The 21,157-nt window shown below is 38.7% G+C and overlaps 1 pseudogene across 1 annotated transcript; it reads left to right on the top strand.

The window, feature by feature from the left end:
- The first annotated feature begins 879 nt into the window (after window positions 1-879).
- LOC144647566 (ATP-binding cassette sub-family C member 4-like) lies at window positions 880-17,522 on the top strand (annotated as a pseudogene). Its single transcript, XR_013569606.1, has 7 exons — window positions 880-1,001; window positions 5,166-5,730; window positions 6,745-7,124; window positions 12,748-14,099; window positions 14,646-15,217; window positions 15,988-16,124; window positions 16,609-17,522. The product of XR_013569606.1 is annotated as an ATP-binding cassette sub-family C member 4-like (transcript).
- The last annotated feature ends 3,635 nt before the right edge of the window (window positions 17,523-21,157 follow it).

Here is a 21,157-nt window from a genome sequence, read left to right as displayed (position 1 = left end):
TTCTTCTGTTAAATTACGCGCCGATTTTTGTAACTGTCCATACAAGGCCTTACATAATCGCTCTAATTCCCGTGTGTCGCAAAATCAAACTTGCATATGAATGAAGTCATCGATCAGACTTTCGTGTATTGGGAACTTACGAGTAAGTAGCAAACCAATATCTCCGTAGCGTCTATTTCCATGGGACGTACTGGGTGTTAGCAGACGGGAGGCAGGAGGGAAGCTAGCAAGGTAAGGTAAGCAATGTAAATATTCCTAGTAGTTTTTGCAACATTCATTACTACCCTATAAAATGCGATTAGAACGAGGTTGTTTTGAAATAACAGTACAGTATTTGTCATAGACCGAACTCTACGCTTAGAAAGGTTCTGGATGAGAATATTTTGGATGTCAGAAAATACTTAGCATTTCTGAATATCACTGTTAAGTTTTAGCGGAATCGATTTTTAACATTCAAAGGTTCAAAGCTTTAGAACGAAGACATCTCACCCAGACATCGACAGAAATTTCGCTTTTGGATTTTTTTTTTTACGGAAGAGATCCTGCGCGACCTCAAATATATATTACTTGACAGATAAATGATTAAGGCGTTTCGCTATCCATTTTATGTTAGTTAAACACACTTTGAAAAACGCTGTTTTTCCTTCTGATTGCTTTTTCGACTTTTATTGTAAGGCGAGAACACAACGAAGTAATAATACATTTGTTAGTTTTGCGTGCATTTTTTGTTTTGCTTTGTTGTTGTTTTTTGTTTAATCCACAGTGAATGCTCTTAAAATCCCGTATCTAATGCAAATTAGCTTAATACTAAAAGACGCGAGGTGGACAAATATTTCACTTCCCAGTGATACGCATATTGAACTGCTATACTTTCGTGTTCAAGGGTGAAGCACTGACTTGCCAGCACAAGTCCACGCCCGCACGCTTTTCTTATTGTGAGAGTTCAGAAACAGATCTATAGATGCCGAACTGGGAAAGCAACGGAGTGGAATCTTGTTAAGGTAACACGTTATTTCAAAGCATTTTAAATTTTAAAGATGAAAAAATATGCCACGGTGTAATTATTACAAAAAAGTTATTATAAACATGACTAGCATTTTCTATTTGTGAATTATATCAAAATTCTTCGTTTTACTGTTAATTTCACAATGCCGGTTTTTTACTACCCAAACTGAAAAGCCTTTTTAATAAATCGCTCAAATTCCCACAAGAGTCTTGTATTTCACACAACCAAACTTATATAAGTATCTAAGTAATGCTTGCTTTCTAATCGAACTTTCGAAATGCCGATTGAATTTGCGTGATGTGATACGTGGATCAATATGTTTTGTTCATTGACTGCCTTTGAAACTGGGTATTAAAGGATAGGAAGCAAAGGGGAAGGTAAGAAAAATTTGAATCGTGATACCTAAATACCAGTACATAAAACTCACGGTGGACAGCAAAGAGGAGGGTTGTTTTGAAAGAACTCCTTATTCTTGTAGACTTGATACCAAACACCCTGACGCGGAAAAGGTTCTGGACGAACAATATTTTCGACCTTAGAAAACATAACACTGACAATGCCTTCATTGATTAATAGATAAGAAGCAGTAATCTTGTGTAAACTGTATAAGGTTTTAAAGCTCCAAATCAATATTACAAAGCGTGTAAACAAACCCAACACATGCATAATATTGCCCTCATATTTAAAACACTCCTGTATCGTTTGAGAACGCTTGAAAGTGATCTCAGTATAGAACTGAACACGTAGATAGGATAAGAAGACGTAAATTTGCGTATGTAGAATTTTGTAAAAGAACCAAATCTATATTACAAGGCGTGTAAACAAACCCAAGAGATGCACAATATTGTCCTCATATTTAAAAAACTCACTGAAAACACTTGAATGTGATCTCAGTGTTAAAAACACGCCCGCTTTGGCCGTGTCATCCGACATTCCGTAGCAAGTTTTCTCAGATTCCTGTCGTGTTTATAGCAATGTAGTAATCCTGAGGCTTTCATTTGGCTTTTTTTTATATTATTATATGTTGAAAAGGTACTTTGGAAGACATTGTGTACATACAACAATATATACAAAAAATATTCGTAGTCGAGTACATACATACATACATACATACTTTATTTAACGTGGAAAAAGTACACACTTAGCTGTTAGCTAGTTTACAGGTGCTCCACGATTTAAAGTTTAGTAGTGAGCGTTATAAATCGTGATAAATATCGAATAGGCAATATAAATTTGTTCGATTGTCAGTGGAATGCAACAGATCGTTTTAGGAACAAGATATAACCCAGATTTTTTGCAAAATACAGCTAATGTATATTTTTGCAAGACAAAAGGACATTTATATACTATATACAAGGCTAAAAGAGTTAAAATGGTAACTCTTTTTAATTTTACCATTTTAACTCTTTTTAGCCTTGTATATAGTATATATTTTATAAAGCGAACATTATGGACAAAAGGACATTTGTTTTACACCTTTTTTTGACTTCAGTCACCGTCAATACTCTCAAAATTTCATCTCATGAAACTAGAGCCTGCGCAGAAAAGGTGTGTATATTTTTGGTTTGTTATCTCCGAATGCTAAAATTGGCCAATGGGCGAAAATTATCTCTTGTGTTTCAAGAGAGAAGCATTTAGTAAATTTCGCATTTAGTATAGAAGCATTTAGTAATTTCAAGTAGAGAAGCACAGTAAATAACGTTTTTAGTTAGGCAGTAACTTAGTAGAGGGGACTTTTCCCCTCAGCTACTACAGATTTGACACGTTAATAAAGTTGTTATTATTATTATTATTATTATTATTATTATTATTATTTACATCCACCGGAGGAATGGGCGAGGAGTGCAAGAGGTATCACAGTAGGCTTGCAGAATTAATCGCCGCAAAGAAAGGGGAGGATTACGCAACAACGGTGTCTTGGATCAGATCAAAAGTCTCATTTGCGATCCTCCGATCCGCCTTAATCTGCCTAAGGGGATCAAGAACTGTAAAGAGAAACAGGAACATTGACATTTATGATATGGACTTTCAAGTAGAGAATTCTCGTATTGCAATTTAGATCGAATATTTTTTCGAATATTTTTTCTTTTTTTTTTTTAATATATAGTTTTTCTTTTATTATTGCTCTCGAAGTCGCTTTTACTATTTTTCTACATTTTTAAAGACACTGTTTTTATTATTATGTAAATAATATGTTTATATATAAAGTTCTTATTCGAATAGTCAAATCATTGTAATTCTTTTAGAAATTGGTTAATAAAGTGTTTATTTATAATTTTAATTATTATTATTATTATTATTATTATTATTATTATTATTATTATTATTATTATTTTTAGACACATTTAGATTCGCGCGCATTCGCCTCTTACTGTAAACGTTTTAACTGTTTGTGGATGTCGAACTAGAAAAACAACGGAGGGATATTGTGAAGGCGGGCGACAAGATATTTAAAAGGGAATATGTCACGGATTTTACCAAATTTTTGAACAGTTACAATTTATATTTGTGTCGTAGAAAACTTAAAAGTGATAGTTTAAAAAAAACAACTTGCTATATTAGTTAACGAGCATGCAACGTGAAAAAGTTAGGAAAACATTTATAAGTTGTTTCCGCGCGTCAGCCGAAATATATCGATATTTATAACCATTGGTTGATTTCTATCCGCAAATTTAGGTTATATCTTCCGTCAAATATTCAAAGATAATGGTTTTTTTTACAGGTTTAGTTGCCTACCACCAATTTCAGAACAGTTTAGACCAAAAATCTGCGAAATTCCCGTGACACAGCTCCTTGAGTCACTTCAAATCAGTGTTGAAGAACTGTCACGGTATGATTTTGTAAAACAGATAATATTAGCGAGATAAAAGTACTTAATTGTTTGAATACTGCGTTTCCTTTATTAATTAAATTCAACATCATGATGCAAGTCTTTTTAAAGTAGATAATAAACACGATAACTACCATTACGTCTTTTTATTGAACTTAATTTAAGTTCTTTTTACTACCCATGCAACGCCTTATAAGCACTCGAGTTCTCGCAAGAATCTTTTATTTCAGCAAAACCAAAACTACATGTATATCGAGTCTTGTTTAAGAAATTACGAGTTACACGCATTACAATATTATAATATTGTTTACTGCACTCCTTCCGGTAGCTGGATAAGTAATATTGCATTTCTTTTATTGAATTCGTCATCACAATGCGATTTTATAACACAACATAATGAGAGTATCATAGCGTTTTTTATTCAATTTAGTACAAATTTTTCTTTGTTTCAAGTTTGACATTCCATCCGTATTTTTGAAAAAAGGCCTTTAAGTTCTCAAATTCTCGCAAGTCTCGTATTAAAAAAATGCGTAAATTATATATATAACCGATCGAGCTCTCGTAGTGAGAAATGACGGTGACAAACTTTTACTCCACGAGTACGCGTTGGATATGAGTTGGCTATAACTATCTTATTTTCAACAAGCGCGAGTGGAATATTTTTTTTATTAAAAACACCTAAAGAATTGCAATATTTGAGCTCCCCTGCTGTTCTTGTTAACGCGCGGCATCTCCATATTTGTGGTCAATGGTATGTGAGCTCATATACCATTGCCTGTTAACCAATCAAAACTCAGAAATTGCAATATACCCACTGTTGATTGGGTGTTGCCCGGGACTTGATGTAAAAGCACTGGCCGTATTCTCTCGAAAAGAGCTTTTAGCTAAAGTGTACGTCGAGCCAAGATGCCCTAACCTCCTGAACTTATTCCAGTTTCCGTCACATGAATCGACTAAGAGTACTTCTACTAGTCCATCGCAGGGTAACCCCAGCATTATTTCGCCGGTACCTGTTTATACACCTGGGTGGAGAGAGGCACTATGTCAGCTTTTGCGCAAGAACACAACCCAGTGCCCTGGCCAGGGCGCGAACCCGCACCGCTTGATCCTGAGTCCAGCGCGCTAACCATTAGGCCACTTTAATGGGCTTTATTTTGGAGGGGGGCTGTGGCTAAAATCAAAGTGTTGTTTCAAAAACGGTTTTAAAAATGTTCATTTTCAGTTTTTATTTTGCACTTGTCAAGTAAAACAAACTTTAGCAATTTTAAGAAATCGTTGACAAAAGATATGATTGGAATAAAATCTTAAAAATTGTGTTTTATTTAACAGCAAGATGTCAAACAAAGGTTACGAGGCGATAGCAACTGGCGATGAAGATGACGACAAAGATTATTATCATCCTACGACGTCGACAAATTTTCTCTCCCTTCTAACCTTTTGGTGGATGAACAACGTCTTCAAAATAGGAAGCAAGCGACCGCTGAAACAATCCGATTTCCTGCCGCTTCACGAGGAAAACAGAACATGTGACCTAACAGAGCGCCTTCAAAAGGAATGGAATGGCCATGTACAAGAATGCAACATGGCCGAGGCTAAACAACCCAAGCTCTGGAAATGTGTTTTGAAAACAGTAAACTTTAACGATGTCTGTTTGCCTATGTGTTTTTGGCTCATGGAATCCATGTTTCGCGTCACACAGCCGCTCGTGCTCGGTTTTCTGCTTCATTTGCTGATCTCCGCTGAAAATTCAAAGAACCGCTCCCTTGCATACGCGTGCTGTGGGTTTTTAACACTGAGTGGGTTGACTTCTGCCTGTACACATTATTCTGCTTACAGCTGCGAGCTGCTTGGTATGAGACTGAGTAGTGCTATTAAGGGAATTGTTTATCTCAAGGTAAGAACTGGTGAATAATCTGTTGAGGTCGGTGCACACGAGGAAACATGTTGCAGGGACATGTCCGTCGCAGCGACATGAGCTCAAAAGTGTGCTTGTTGCCTGATCGTTCTAGACTACCAACACAGTATGAATGTGTTTTACATTTCTTCATTTGCAAACCCTAAACAACATCTTGAGGGGGAAAATATGGAAACTCCGTCCTGAACACAGGAAGGCGGGAGCAGGAATGGCGCAGTGGTGAGAGCGCTCGCCTCCCACCAATGTGGCCCGGGTTCGATTCCCGGACCCGGCGTCATATGTGGGTTGAGTTTGTTGTTGGTTCTCGTCCTTGCTCCGAGGGTTTTTCTCCGGGTTCTCCGGTTTTCCTCCCTTCACAAAAACCAACACCTCTAAATTCCAATTCGATCGGGAATCCGAGGGCCACAGGTTTGTCAGTCGAAAGACTGTTATGTGCAACCCTCGTTAAACAAAGTTGATTTATTTATTTATTTAACACCCCAAGTAAGACCAAATACCGTAATTTACACCCCTAAGCAAGAGAACGAATATCCCCGTCTCTTTGATATACGATCCCCCGCCCCCACGGGACGTGTCGCTGCAACATGTCCCTCGTGTGAACAGCTTATGATTTTGTTGCTGCTACATGTCGCAGCGACATGACCTATCCTGTGAACCGACCTTTAGTCGGTTAATCAAAACCACTCCTCTTAATTCGGGTGTAATCTTCTATAGCAGCAGTAACAAGAAATCTCTTTATTCTTGGTATGATTCTTAGTGAAGTGGATTTATGATTTAGCCTGATAGCATTTACCTAGCTTCCGTGCAAACCTCGTTCTCAGGTCCAAATTACCAAGGGAAAAGCCCTGGGAACGGGTTTGCTTCCTTGTTAAAAGAATATTCCCCACACGGGGAGATGGAAATGATGTCACCACACCGATAAGCCACAACAAAAGTATTCAAAAGTGCCCTTCTGTTATCATATTTATGTCAGTAAGTTCTATTTGTCTGCAGATTCCCCTGATCAGTCAGCAACGCCTCCTGGAAACAACAACAGGGAATGTTATTGACCTGATATCGAACGACGTTCAGAGAATGGAACTGGCACCCAGGTGGATATGTACCGCGATATTACCGGTTTTCGAGTTTATAACTGTTGTATTCTTGCTGTTGTTCTTTGTCGGTTGGCAGGCTGTAATGGGAATACTATTTCTGTTAATGGTAATCCCTTGCGTACTGATAATCTCAGGCCTGTGCGCTCAGTTGCGACAGGAGACCGCTGAAGTGACGGACCGGCGTATTTCACTAATGAACGAGCTTGTGACTGGGATCCGTGCTCTAAAGGCGCATGCGTGGGAGGAGAACTACCAAGAAAAAGTACAAGAAGTGAGAAGGTGAGAATAAGACGTATGTCAAAACCACATGTTAAGGCTTTTTGAGGGAGAAATCAATTAGGGGCCAGTATTCAATTAAACAAAGAGTGCGGCTTAAGGTCTGCTGTAAAAGGGCAATACATTTAAAGTTGGACGATGAGATTCGTGTTCATAATTCTAAAACAATGATTCGCCGAAGGCTCAGTGATTATTAATCGGGCGTGGCCGATTTATAGTTTACCCTTTGGTCGTCCTAGAGCGTAGTCTCCTGGCGCGGCCAAAAAGACGGGGATAGCTTGGGGTTGCTACAAAACTGCTACGGGTGACGCATACCGCAATGGTTTTCATTTTAGTTTTGACAGGAAATCGTTGCAGGCACACTTGGTCGACTTTTGGGTTAATGTGTAATCAGGTTGTGTTTTTTTGCTTCGGCGGAAGGACAGAGAAAAAAGCTTACGGGGCAAAGTACAGTATGGGGCCCAGTTCTCGGCCACTTTTGACGTAAACTTGTATTTCTTACCTCAGAAGAACCGCAGGAACTTGAAATTTCTCCCAGAGCAAGCTACATTATTCAGCTTTTTGGTGTAAAGCTATCGACCGGTCAAAAATTAATTTGCCCGAGCAATAATAAAAATAAAAGCTCCATTTGTGGGCCCAGTTCTCGGCCACTAAAAAGCTTGTGCGTAATTATCTGTAAAAAAAATGCTTAATTAATTTTCACAGTCATAAAATCACTCTGTAAACCTATTTATGTTATATCGATCCCAAATTATTTTTATGAGGCTTTGTTTTACTTTAGAAAAGAAGGATTTTAACGCGCCTAGTTGCCTATGTGCAGGTTCTAGCAACGCATTGTGTGACCCGTGCATTTAGATGGTTTATTTTGCAGTGAAAAGGTCTTGAAAGATTTAGGTGTTGTAGAAATAATAGACAAGACAAGAGTCAGCTCAAAACTTAGAGATAAGATTGAACTTTATTTTTAAAACATTTATTTCTTTCATTCTGGCAGCAGCAGATGAAATTATATTAAAAACCAAGCGCTAAGCTGTGATAGCGAGCAGGGTGGCCGAGAACTGGCAAATACGCAAACGTCGCAAGAGAAACTTTCGAAGTAAATTAAGACCAAAAAATACAACGGTTCAACGAAAAGTTAACTAAAGCAGAAAGCTGAATTATTCTACCTTTCACATGCCAAAAATTAGCTCGTATGGTGGGGGCTTTTGGATAAAATACGAATTTAACTACATCCATGAATTTTAAGGAGCCGTAAACAAACAAATTTTTCGGGAATGCAAATTCACCTACCTCCGCGTAAACTCGACGTGTGAGCTTTCTATATCGAATTGAACGATCAAACTCAAGATACTTAAAGCACATGAATCAGTCTATCGTTTGAAGGAAATACCTTTTTCTTTTAATTCAACTGGAGTGTGAAAAAACGCGTTAAACACAAAGTGGCCGAGAACTGGACCCGGCCGAGAACTGGGCCCCATACTGTACTGATATTCACCATTGTGAAATTGCACTTACTTTGACAAGTTAAAGTTATTTTTGTAAATGAAAAAGGTAACGTCATTGATGTCACGCAGTGTTTTTTTTTAGCAAACTAGATGGTTTGCTGGTTTCTGACTATGAATGGGGGTGTGATCTTGCGGTACATTTTTTGAGCCTGACTCCGCCGTAAAACTTTTTTTTTATTTAGCAAGAACTGTGTCGATTTTCATTTCTGAACAATTGGTCGTCAAGTCGTTTGTCACAAAGAGTAGAATGTTTGTACAGCATATTTTGGAATTATTTTAGATTTGGTTAGTAAGACGCTTCTGAAGACCTGAGCAAAATATTGGGAATGTACAGTATTAATAGGAACTTGAATGGAATTTTTCACAAGTTGGATAAAGGTATCAACTGAAAAAAATGGACTTCAAAATGAGAACTTGGATTTTGTTGTAATTAAATTTTATCGCGGATTGGATGCATAATATCACGGCTTTGAAAGTCTTCAACAAATACAATAGTCTTCTACAAATAGCAGTGTGATCTGGCGGTACATTTTTTTGAGGCCGACTCCACTTTAAAACTATTTTTCATATATTTAGCAAGAAGTATGTCGATTTTCATTTCCGCACAGTTGGGCGTCAAAGTCGCCTGTCACAAAGATTAGAATGTTTGCACAACTTGGTTTGGATATATTTTAGATTTGACTAGTGACGTTAGTAAGACACTTCTCAAGACATCAGCAAAACATTGGCAGTGTACAGTATTGGTGTGAACTTGAATAAATTTTTTACGAGATCAGTAAAGCTATCGAATAAAAGGATGACTTGAAAATGAAAACTTCGAATAATTATAATTAAATACCAATTGAATTTTAGATGAGAAATTCCGGAAGTGACATCTGTGTTTAAAATAGGAATTTTTGTACAACTTAAAGTTCCGAAAAAAAGACCACATGTTTGGTAAAAATCACAGACAAACATGATCAGGAAAACAAAACAGGCCAATTGGTTTTATTCACGAAAATACAACTTTCTTGAGAATGAGTTTGTAAACAAGACAATGAAATCGAATTACATTTCACACGAAATTTGCATACATTTGAACTTGCAAAAAAGAAGTATCTCTGCCGAGACATAATAGCGTCAGACCTTACATTAATAATTATTGTATTCTGATCTGATTGTTATTTTTTATGCATAACTATTTGAAAGTGGTTCTCATCGATGAAAACAAAACGGTTTTTCATTCACTGCTTGAAGTATTTATAGACGTGAAAACATTCGCTTAATCAAATTACATTCTGCACGAAATATTTTGTATCCATTTGTCCCGAAACTTTGAGGAAATTGAAATTTTTGTGGACAGTACTGCATAAAAGCAGTTTATAGAATTGAATAAAAAGATAAGAACCATATTGATAAAGGAAATTTGAAAACTTTATTTTGGTTCATTTTGACGAAATTCAGGATTTTCAAAGACTGCCAGTAAACGGCTGTATGGTAGCGGGCAGAAGTCGGTTCGTTCTGAATTTTTCAATACGGTATACAAGTTACAGGTCAATAAACAGACCCTCTGTACAGTAAAAAACGTTTTGGGAACAAACCATTGTGAACTCATTTTCTATGTTGATCAGTAAAAATCCTTAGTACGACATGGGGCTTGTTATCAAGTTTGTTAGTACGTTAATTATTACTGCAAGGTGTATAACCTCAGAGAATTATTATCAGTGTGTTTTGTTTTATTAGCGGTTTATACTCCAAGGTCTTGGAATGGGAGATCAAAATTAAGGCAAATTTCTGATATTATCTGATTGCTTGGCACAGATTAGTACGATACTTAATTGGTTAGGAAATTTAAACAAACATTAAATTGAATGAGAGTAGAAAGGGAGGGACAGGTGGGGGTGAAAGGCTAAGGAGATGGAAAGGGAGGGAGAATTAAAATCCATGCTTGGTTATATCACGCAACCTTTGACTTCTGTTGTTTTCTCACAAGAACAAAAATTAAGATGGGGTTCTACCTGAATTTGAATGGAACTTTAAGAGATTTAAAGAAGGGATTGAATAAAAAGAATGGAAACACCTTCAAACAGTTGACCCCCTCGCAAGAGCACTCCGGGTTGTCAGGAGACTGTTTGGTGTCCGTCCACCAATTTTTAACTTCAAATTCAAATTTTAAAATCACATTAAATCTTCAATATTTCTTATTTGTCTACATTTTACTAATCCTTTGAGAAAAACTATCGCCTCCCAGACATCCCCCAAAATCGTTCAAAAATTAACAAAATACTGCAAAACATATATATATGGGATAAGTAAAGCTTTTTTGGATTCCTTGAAACGCGGCTGAAATGGTTTTCAGTGTTTTCCAGCCCTTATACTTTGGGTCAGTACTACTATTCTTCACCAGTTTCTATTACAGTAATGGTATGAAACAAATACCTAATCATTGGTCAATAAGTTGTGATCATTTTCTTGACAATAGTACCTGATTAGGAGTTGTATACTGTTCCATTAAAGTGTAAGGACTGGAAAATACTGAAATGCGTCAGCCACCTAAAGCGTTGGAAAACTTGGTCTTCAGGTAAAACCCCGCCTTTATTAAAAGGCTGTCAAAATGACGTTGCCATGGTGATTTCAAGTTACTGGCACAATAACTAATCCTACCAAATTATTGCGAGATTAATTTTCGATAAACGCGCAAAGTTTGGCAGCGTTTGGTTGAATCTTGAAAAAGTTATAAGCGTCAAAAGTCAGCGAGGGCCTCAAAAGCCCCCCCCCCCCCCCCGGCCTGAATAGGTTTAAGTGACTGTTTTTGCAGTGATTTTTACTGTACTGTACCCTGCCTTTCAAGTCAAAACAGATAGCTAATTATTAAGCGCCCGATTTTAAGCTTCTCAAGCTTCTCAAGCTTCTTGTTCAACAATAATCACTGAGCCTTCGGCGAATAACTGTTTTAGTATAATTTCAGAGGTGAATATCAAGAACTGCAAAATGACAAAAGAAAACACGAAAACAACAAACACAAGTGCTCGCTTGCATACGTTAAACCAGTTTAATTCATCGAATGAAATCGTAATTTCGACACTCAAGTTTATTTAACAAAAAACGGAACAAAAAAAACTACGAAAAAGAAAGATATGTCGTACCTTTGTTTAATCGTTGGTGACTTCTGAGCAAATGTTTGAATCCTCTTGAAATGACTAGCTCCGGTGAGAAGAGACTAAATGATGTCTTGTCAGTCGATCTGACTGAGTTTCTTATGGCCGCGTGCGATCTCAAAACCACCATGTTTACGATCAATTCTAACGCCTTGAAAAACAAACTCTAGAAAATATTTTCGGTCCAAAAGCCTTGGTAGTTAATTTGCAAAATTCCCAATGTTTTAAATATCCAGGACTTGAAAGGATTTCTTTTAAAAGAGAGAAATTTTCATTCAGCAAATGCCGCCATGTTCACTAGTCTGGGATGGCAAAGGTGGCATGAGAGTATAGTAGCCAAACCTTCAGATGCTATATTATTCACCGCCTAGCGCGGTGAAAATCGCGTCATAATCCGAGCTTCTCGACCAATCAGAATTGAATTCACCTCTGGAAATTATGCTAATGATTTTTTACCAATCTGATAGATGTGATCCTCTTCCCTGGATCTGGGCGTGAGGTCAAAGTTATGTAAGCTACAACCCAAGGAAAAAGTGTTGGAAAGACACAGTTTTGTTTATATCCTCCTTTTTCGTCTTCTTCTTCTTCTTCTTCTTCTTCTTCTTCTTCTTCTTCTTCTTCTTCTTCTTCTTCTTCTTCTTCTTCTTCTCTTCTTCTTCTTCTTCTTCTTCTTCTTCTTCTTCTTCTTCTTCTTCTTCTTCTTCACTTTTAAATCTTGACACATCTTGTATGGCGAGGGTCCACCACTAATTGGGGAGGGGAGGTTCTTTTTATAGGGGGGCTTTCAAATACTTTTTGTATTGTATTTACCAAATAAATTCAAAGTTCACCGGAATCTGGAATATTTTTACAACCTATCGTAAACCTTTTGTTGTAGTTGCTTCCCCAGAAACCCCTTTTTTACATTTTTCCCGCGTTGCTCACAACAAATTTCAGTGTAACTTATATACCCAGAATAAGATGGTTTTTTTTTGTTTTACCTTACAGAAATGAGGTTTGGATTATCCTCAAAAAGAGCGCATTGCTATCAGTTATAGAGTGTTTCTCGTTTACCTCAGGGCCTACAGCGACTTTCTTTACAGTCCTTACACTCATTCTGTCCGGCCATGTTATCTCGCCTGCAACAGCCTTCATGCTACTGGCATTCATGAGCGTTCTTCGTTCATCAGTATCAAACGTTATGGCCTCAGTGTTTGAAATATTTGTCTCGCTCAAAAGGATTCAGACTTTTCTTCTCTTAGATAATATGCCTTTGGACCCTTTGGAATACAACCAAACTTTCTCTGGCCAAGAAAATATCCTCAAAAATGCAAAAGCATTTTCACAAGTGTTGGTGAGAGAGCCTGTATCGACGATGGGTGCAATCCGTTCTGGCTCTATATATGGACTGTATGAGGATGTCAAGCAATACAAACTGCCCAGTAAAACTGATTTGCACTTAGCAGTTTCCAGTCTCACGTGCAAATTAAATGGCACAGATGACAAGCATCTTCTTCAAGATATCAGTTTTGATGCTCCAGAAGCTAGTCTCACCGTCATTACTGGTCAGGTTGGCAGTGGAAAGTCAACACTTCTGGCCGCGATCGCAGGGGAGGTAATCCAATCAAGTGGTAACATAGCCTGTTCTGCAACAATAGCTTATGTCTCCCAAACGGCCTGGGTTTTCTCTGGAACTCTTAGAGAAAACGTGTTGTTTGGTGAGCCGTACGACGAGAAGAAATACGCTGAGGTTATCGAGGCATGCGCCCTGAAAGAAGACATCAAGAGATTTTCAAATGGCGATCTTTCAATGGTTGGAGAACGCGGTGTCGTGTTGAGTGGAGGTCAGCGGGCTCGTGTCAATCTGGCACGCGCAGTGTACGCAGATGCAGACGTCTATCTTTTGGACGATCCACTAAGCGCTGTAGATGCCAAAGTCAGTGAACACATATTTAACCAGTGTATATGCAAACTACTGCAAGACAAGATCAAAATCTTAGTAACATATACGGAAAGGCACATGAAAGCAGCCGACCAAGTTGTGGTCCTCCATAAAGGTCTCGTTTTGGGAAAAGGCCATTTTCACGAGCTGCAAACTAAAGGGAACATTCTTGATACTATTATAGATGTATCCCAGACTCCTAACAAAGAAAAGACAATCCCTAGAACAGAAGATGAACATGAAAAAGCACATTCGTTTTTAGAACCATTTAGTGGCGGTTCTGATGAGCATTTGGAGATCGCAGAAGAAGAAAAAGCCACTGGAAAAATATCATCTGCATTGTATTGGAACTACTTTAGAGCTGGAGCACACCCAGTCGCGATGATTCTTTTGGTTGTTCTCTTCCTGGCAACGCAGGGTGAGTCAAGGCTACAAAGCATTTCCAGTCATATTAAATAAGTTAAATTATCTGATTCTGTTATACAGTACTGCATAATTGCAATGATCACATAACTCGTTCTATTTTTATGTATCCAGCTGATACAGTGCAAACACTGCAGAAATATGTTTGACAACGTAATCATTCTTGGCATTGACTTTAACAAAGGCATTTGCCAAATTAGCACTCGATAGGAAAAGGAAGGGGCTTCCCTTCTTTTGCCACTGCTTCATAGAAGTAATGTGACTGCTTGTAAGTAAGGATGAATTGTTATGTTCTTGGGCAAATAGGGCTGACCATCCGGTAAAACATACACACTCTCGCAACCGCAGAGTAAACGATAAATGACATATTCTTTACTGTGGTAGGGTTTTTGGACTTCACTTTTAATTGTCAGCGCTAAAAAGGTCCAATGCATAAAACCTGCCAGGCTACGGAAAGCAACAAGACAAAACTGTTCCACACAATTAATAGAATATCATCGACCTTATTACCTTATTTGTCTTGTTAATCCCCCATATATAGTTGTTATGGTATCTTCAGACGTCTGGTTGTCTTATCTGTCCAAGATGCCCTGGAAATACCAACAAGATGGAACAACCTTGCGTGTTTATGCCATTCTGGTCTCCGCAGCTTTCCTTTTCGCCGTCATCCGTGCGTGTGCATTTTTCTGTGTGTCTCTCAGGTCCTCCAAAATTCTCCACGATAAAATGATAACGCGGCTACTTCATGCTCCAGTATCTGTTCTTCGACACAAACCCCACAGGGCGAATCTTGAACAGATGTTCCAAAGACATTGGTGCCATTGACGAGCTTTTGCCCAAGACGTTTCTCTCCGCTACTCAGCTACTTTTGTTTGTGTTCACGGCGGCACTGTTGCCTTCATTCACGAATTTCTGGCTGTTTCTCGTTTTTCTGCCGATTTTCATTGCATTCGTTTACTTAGCATGGTACTACCTGAATAGCTCCCGTGAGTTGAAGAGATGGGAATCTATCTGTCGCAGCCCTGTCTTTTCTCACTTCTCAGAGACAATGGCTGGCTTGGACACCATTCGCACCCGGAAAAGGGAAAGAGACTTCATCGATCAATTTTATAGGTAAGCATCTAACTATTTGCGATGTCCCCCCAGCAATATTGCTTAAAGTCAGATGATTTGGCATGGGGAGAGTTAACATCAGTAGCCGAAAGAAGAAAAGGTTCATCGTCGCTTTTAATAGCACAAAAAAGACCAATTATTCACCACCGTTCCTGCCCCTCCACACCCCCTCCCCTCACCTTTTCGTGCCCATCTGGATTTACAATGTTTATGCTTATTTGGGTTTTGTTTGATATCCGGAATGCTACGTGCACTTTAACTATTGATTAATCAAATGTTTCAAGCTATTTGCAATAGATTTTTGTAGTAAACCACATCGTTTCCTTAAAACAACACATCCTTGAGCGATATCTGTGGACAGTCACTAAATGTTTTTGTGGGTGGTGTAGTGAGACGTGCCAAAACGAGCTGATTGCCACCCGGGAAAGGGTTTGTACAACACCAACACAATGCCTCTCACAACCGTAACAATTAATAGTCCATTTCACTCAGTTGCCTGCACAAGTAATCTGGCCTTTGAATGGTAGCGAGGCTGAGGTGACCTTGCATTGATACAACCTCCCTGCTTTTCATGTAAATGAAACTAGCTAGCATCAGATAAGCATGATTTACAAAAAAAGTAGTAAGGTCTGTATCAAAAAAGGTCCTCCACCTCACTTCCGGTAAAGGAGGTCACGGGATCGGGATAAACAAATGGCAAACGTAAAATTATGAACAACTATAATGAAAAAGACTGTGTTCTTCTTAAATGTTCTTTAAACCTCTTCTAGGCATCAAGATCTACATAATCAGGTGTACTCTATGGTGATAGCAAGCACTCGATGGCTTGCAGTCAGAGCTGACTTGCTGTGTGCGGTGCTAATTTCTGCAGTGGCTTTTTCTTCTGTTTTGCTCTCGCAACATCCAGGTAAAAAACTTAAAATCATAACATAAACAAATCACAACTTAAACCGCTAGACCAGACTAGAAAAAAGTATATATATTAGTTAACAACTATTCACTAAAGTGCAGGTGGCTAGTGGTGGATATTTGCGGCTCGGTAAATATCTACCACTAACCACCGACACTGAGGGGATTAGTTGTTTTAGTATATACTAAAACGGTGAGATAATATAACCCGAAATGATGATTTTTAACTTATTTATTCCTGTTACGATTACAATTTTCTGGCGCGCATTACTCGGAGGTAAATAGCAAACGATATTCAGAGTTTGAGTAGCCAATCAGCGTGCACCAAAAACGCTTTCCACTGTTCAATTATATGTACCACGAGACCGTTTGTTGCAAAAGGCCTATTGTAGGTTTACGTAAGTAAACTGACGATTTGCTACACTTAAACCATGAACTCTCTACTAAAACTTTTTACAATATAAACTTAATTTTGGTTGCAGCCTCAGCTGGCCTCGCCCTTGCCTACGTCATTGAAACCGCCAAACGTTCCCAATATGCTGTGCGGCAATTTTCAGAAGTTGAGAACCTTATGACGTCAGTTGAGCGAGTCATGGCCTACACTAACCTCGACACAGAGCAGGGATACAGCAACAAAACACTTCCACCAATCAACTGGCCTCATAATGGTCACGTGAGGTTCAGAAATGTCGTTTTGAAGTACTATCCAGGTGGACCACAAGTGCTGAAAAATTTAAGCTTTGAAATTGAAGGAAAAACCAAACTTGGTATCGTAGGTCGAACGGGAGATGGAAAGTCGTCAATTGTAGCAGCTCTTTTGCGCATGCCTGAAGCTGAAGGAGAGATATTCATCGATGACGTCCGTACAAATAGTATTCAACTGCAAGAATTGCGAAGATGCATTTCTGTTCTCAGCCAAACGCCTGTTCTCTTCAGTGAATCGATTAGAAAGAACCTCGATCCTCTAGAAAAACACCAAGATGTTGAGCTGTGGAGTGTCCTTGAAGAAGTGAAACTTAATAGTTTGGTTGAAAACCTCGAGGGAAAACTTGACTACGAGCTGTTAGAGAGAGGCGAGAATCTGAGTGTCGGTGAACGGCAGTTGATCTGTTTGGCTCGCACGTTACTTCAACAAAGTAAGATAGTCATCTTGGATGAACCCACGGCAAACGTGGACCCTAACACAGAAAGAACCATCTGGAGCACTGTGCACGAGAAACTGAAGAATTCCACCGTCATCACTATAGCTCATCGATTGAACACTGTCAAGGACTGTGACGTAATATTGGTGTTAAGAGAAGGCCAGGTGGCTGAGCTGGATAGTTTTGAAGCTCTTATCAGCCGGGAAGGGGGAATATTTCACAATATGGCCGCTTCTCAAAATGTCTTTCTTTAGTTGCTTTAGTCGATTTATATTTCTCTGTAGCTCACGAGGGGGGGGAGAGAAAGTCTGCACTTTTCTTTGGAGACATAGCAGTGCCTGGAAACGGTGCGAGTCTATATCAATCAAGCCGTTGAGGGGGGGGGGGGGTCATGAAAAATCCAGGATGTTCTGAGGGGGGGTCACCTTCAAATGTTGCAGACATAGAGGTGGGCTATCTGTTTTCAAATTAACACTTCAATTCAATTATGATCGTGTGTATTACAGTATTAATTTCAATACAAAAAACAGTCTTGATTTCGTAAAAATGATGTTGCAATGTTGTGTTAAGATCATGTTTTGCGGAGTATAACGGGCACCAGGGGAGTTTCCTCCGTATTGTTTTCACTCTCTGAGGACACTGAGCTACTGTGGTGCACAAGAACGATGTCCTCCTCACTGTCACTTTCTCCTTCACTAGTGTTTTCGTCACTAGTTTGTTTTTGGAGGCTATTTTGTTACAAAATAAAGACTGGTTGTTAGTAGGCTAGTTCTTGTTTCTTTTTTTTTTTTAGAGGGCGGGGTCATTATGTTTTTCTTTTGTTTGGAAGGGGGTCAACATGTTTTGGTTTTGTCAATAATGAATCTTGCCAGCCCACCCCCTGGCATAAATAATGAATGGTCCCTAAGAAAGACGTCACCCAAAGTTTTGTTTTCTCATAAAGATTTAAATATCAATGACTGCATTCGTGTGAAATGCGAATAGTCGCGGTGTTTCCGTTTGATGTTGCACGCCGCTGATTTCTCACCTGATGTTTCACGTCATTGAGAATGCTTTGGCGGTGTGGAATACCAAGCGAAAAATTGGTCACAGTTGACATTTAACAACCAAAAAATGGTAAATCATTTCAGAATCATTGGAGTTATTTTTAATTGGTATAATTCGCAAGCCCTACTTTTGCCAGACTGGACACCGTTATCACTGTTTGTTGTTGTGATGTCCGGCAAACTTCAAAAGAACAAACAAAATGCAAAGCTATTGTGTTTTGTGTACGGTCAAGACCAAGACATGCGAACTAGACAATGACTTTGTCAAGCTATTCACTGTGCCATTAGCAACCATTCGATAGCTACTGCGCATATCGGTTGCCCGGCACCGCTATGACCCCTTTTTCAGTCGTGTAACAAAGGGAATTTCTTTCCCCCCCCCCCCCCCCCTGTATCTCACTTAGAAGAATGGTTAAAAAAACAAAATGGTTTTTTGTCGACATTTTTTATTTTATCTTAAATTGAATATCTTATAAAAGAACGAGAGAGAGGGGTGGGTGGGTGTGTGAGTGGGTGGGTGATATAAGACCATATAAGCCACTGGAGGCTGGCCCTATCCAGACCGAGGGGAGCGGAAAGTGCCCGCGATGCTTGAACTTTTTTAAAATTCAACCAAACACTGCCAAAAAATTTACTTGGGAATAATTTAGTATGATAGGTTGCTGTGTGTGTCAAGTATTTGACGTCACCATGGCAACTGCATTTTGACAGGCATGTTTTCCCAAATTTGTAATTTTCATGTTTCTGTTAATGAAAAAAACTTCAATGCATTTATTTTTACCTTTTTACGGTTTTTAAGCACAAGTTTATTGATTTTGAGTACTTTGCAGTAATTTGGAAAAGTTTTGAAATCAATGATGGCGGATCCAAGATGGCGGCCATTTTGACATTATGATGTAATTGTCACGTGATGTGACGTCGTCATCCCACGTGACGTATACCAAAAGATAGATTTTTGGACATACTATATATCCTCTAAGTTTCATTGTGATTGCTTATATATTCTGGAAGTCACGGAGGGGGGGCGGAATCCCCCCCCCCCCCCAACCCGGTCTGAAAAGATCCAAAAAAGCCCGGTCTGAATAGGGTTAGGAATAAAAAGTCACAATCGTTCTCCTCTGCCTTCTGCCTTTTTTGCGTTTCACGTAACACAATTGGATGCTGGGTCGTGTTGCGTGGTGTATACCAGTCCTAGCTAGCTAGTAGTAACTAATCGAAGGACAGTGGCATGGGACAGGGAGCATGGGAGTTTACTTATAAAATTTTCGTGGGCTTTTTTTTAAGCATCCTTATCTGCATATTGGGATATAGATCTGCATTTCAATAAGCAAATAAAAGTGTAAATGTTTTTTTATTCCATATATCTTTTATTCTCGATTATAAATGGACAAATAACAATTATACTGTCCTAAATCGCTCTGGGAAATTAGGAAAGCATCTCAAACCTAGGCTCGTTTTCCGCTCGATCTCTCGTGTCTTTCCATCCCAACAACTCAAGTGCAGCATCCGGGTTATTGCGTCGGATTGAAGAGCGTGGAACGAGTCAACAGAATGGAATGAAGGTAAAACACTTTTTTCTTTTCATAATTATGGTATTGTGGTATTTTGTTTCCCGAGAATCTCAAACATTGAGATTCGAGGGAAACAAAATTAACTGGTGTCCCGAGGGATCAGTCATCAGTCAGCTTTAAGTGTTTTGTTATATAGCACGACGAAGACTTAGATAAATGGCGCTCGTCGGTCAACATTCGCGAGAAACATTGCAATGTTACCCCCTGACGTCATAGCTTTTGCAATGTTGCCCGCTCAGAGAATTTTGGCGGGAAACAGTTTTATTGTAAGATGTCATGTGACCCCAAATTAGCCAATAACAGCTATATAACAATCTTTGATGTGTTGAACTTGGGATTGAGTTTCGAGGTTGTGAACTTGACCAATGTTCTGACGTTAACGTTATTTTTCTTGGTGAAGACATTATACGTCTAATAGTTCTTGTTTCCACTTCGGCTTGTGAACGGGCACTGAAGAATTGTTAGAGCAACTTGTCAAAAATGTGGAGGGTCAGTTTGTGATGGATTAGCATATGCCATCGAACTTGTTTTGAAATATGAATCGAATACACGTGAATACAATAGGTCTGAAGTGGTTTGACAGGGAGTCCATTATTAATTTAAATAATGGACTTTAAATAAAGGATAATGGAACTCGGCGTGCCTTTAAATACCATATTGTTCAAATTGGGTGTTTTAGCTCTATTTATCAAGTGCGTCTCGCAGGCCTTTCTTAAATTATCTCACGATAAAAGAAGAAATTGTTGAAGTACAACACTTTCCGAGGAAACGTTGACCGTTTCAAGACATAACATGATGTCATTATTTACCCTTCACATACGTCATCGACCCAAGACAAGATAGAGAACCAAAGATCATTTGTTCATGTTTCCTGTCACTCAAATAAAACTAGGTCAACTGGAAAATACGCGAAAAAAATGTAAAAGACAGAGAGGCCGTACGAAACTCAAGGACTCAAGCCATCATACACCTAACCATATGTGTAGTAAGTGTACTAACAACTATAATTCTTAGAGAGGCACGGTGGGGCTGTATATATGTTTTGACGGTTCTTGTCTATGATCTTTAATTACCCGGGCCAAAAGGTAAAACTGAAAATGAAATATTCATTCCGTCGAGAAAATCAGTCATTTCCGTTAGGACCACCACATACATGTTCTTTTCTCGCTGGTATTTCTGTAGTGTTTTTGTAGTATTATTTATAGGTTTAACTTGCCAGCATTGTTGGTAGTCTTAACGCCTTTATAACGGGGAAAGACTTTCAAAGAAGAT

Source organism: Oculina patagonica, chromosome 3, assembly GCF_052425735.1.
Source record: "Oculina patagonica isolate OP01 chromosome 3, crgOcupat, whole genome shotgun sequence".
Classification (NCBI taxonomy): domain Eukaryota; kingdom Metazoa; phylum Cnidaria; class Anthozoa; order Scleractinia; family Oculinidae; genus Oculina; species Oculina patagonica.
The sequence above is the reverse complement of the archived record's forward strand: the minus strand, read 5'-3'. Positions and strand labels throughout refer to the sequence as shown.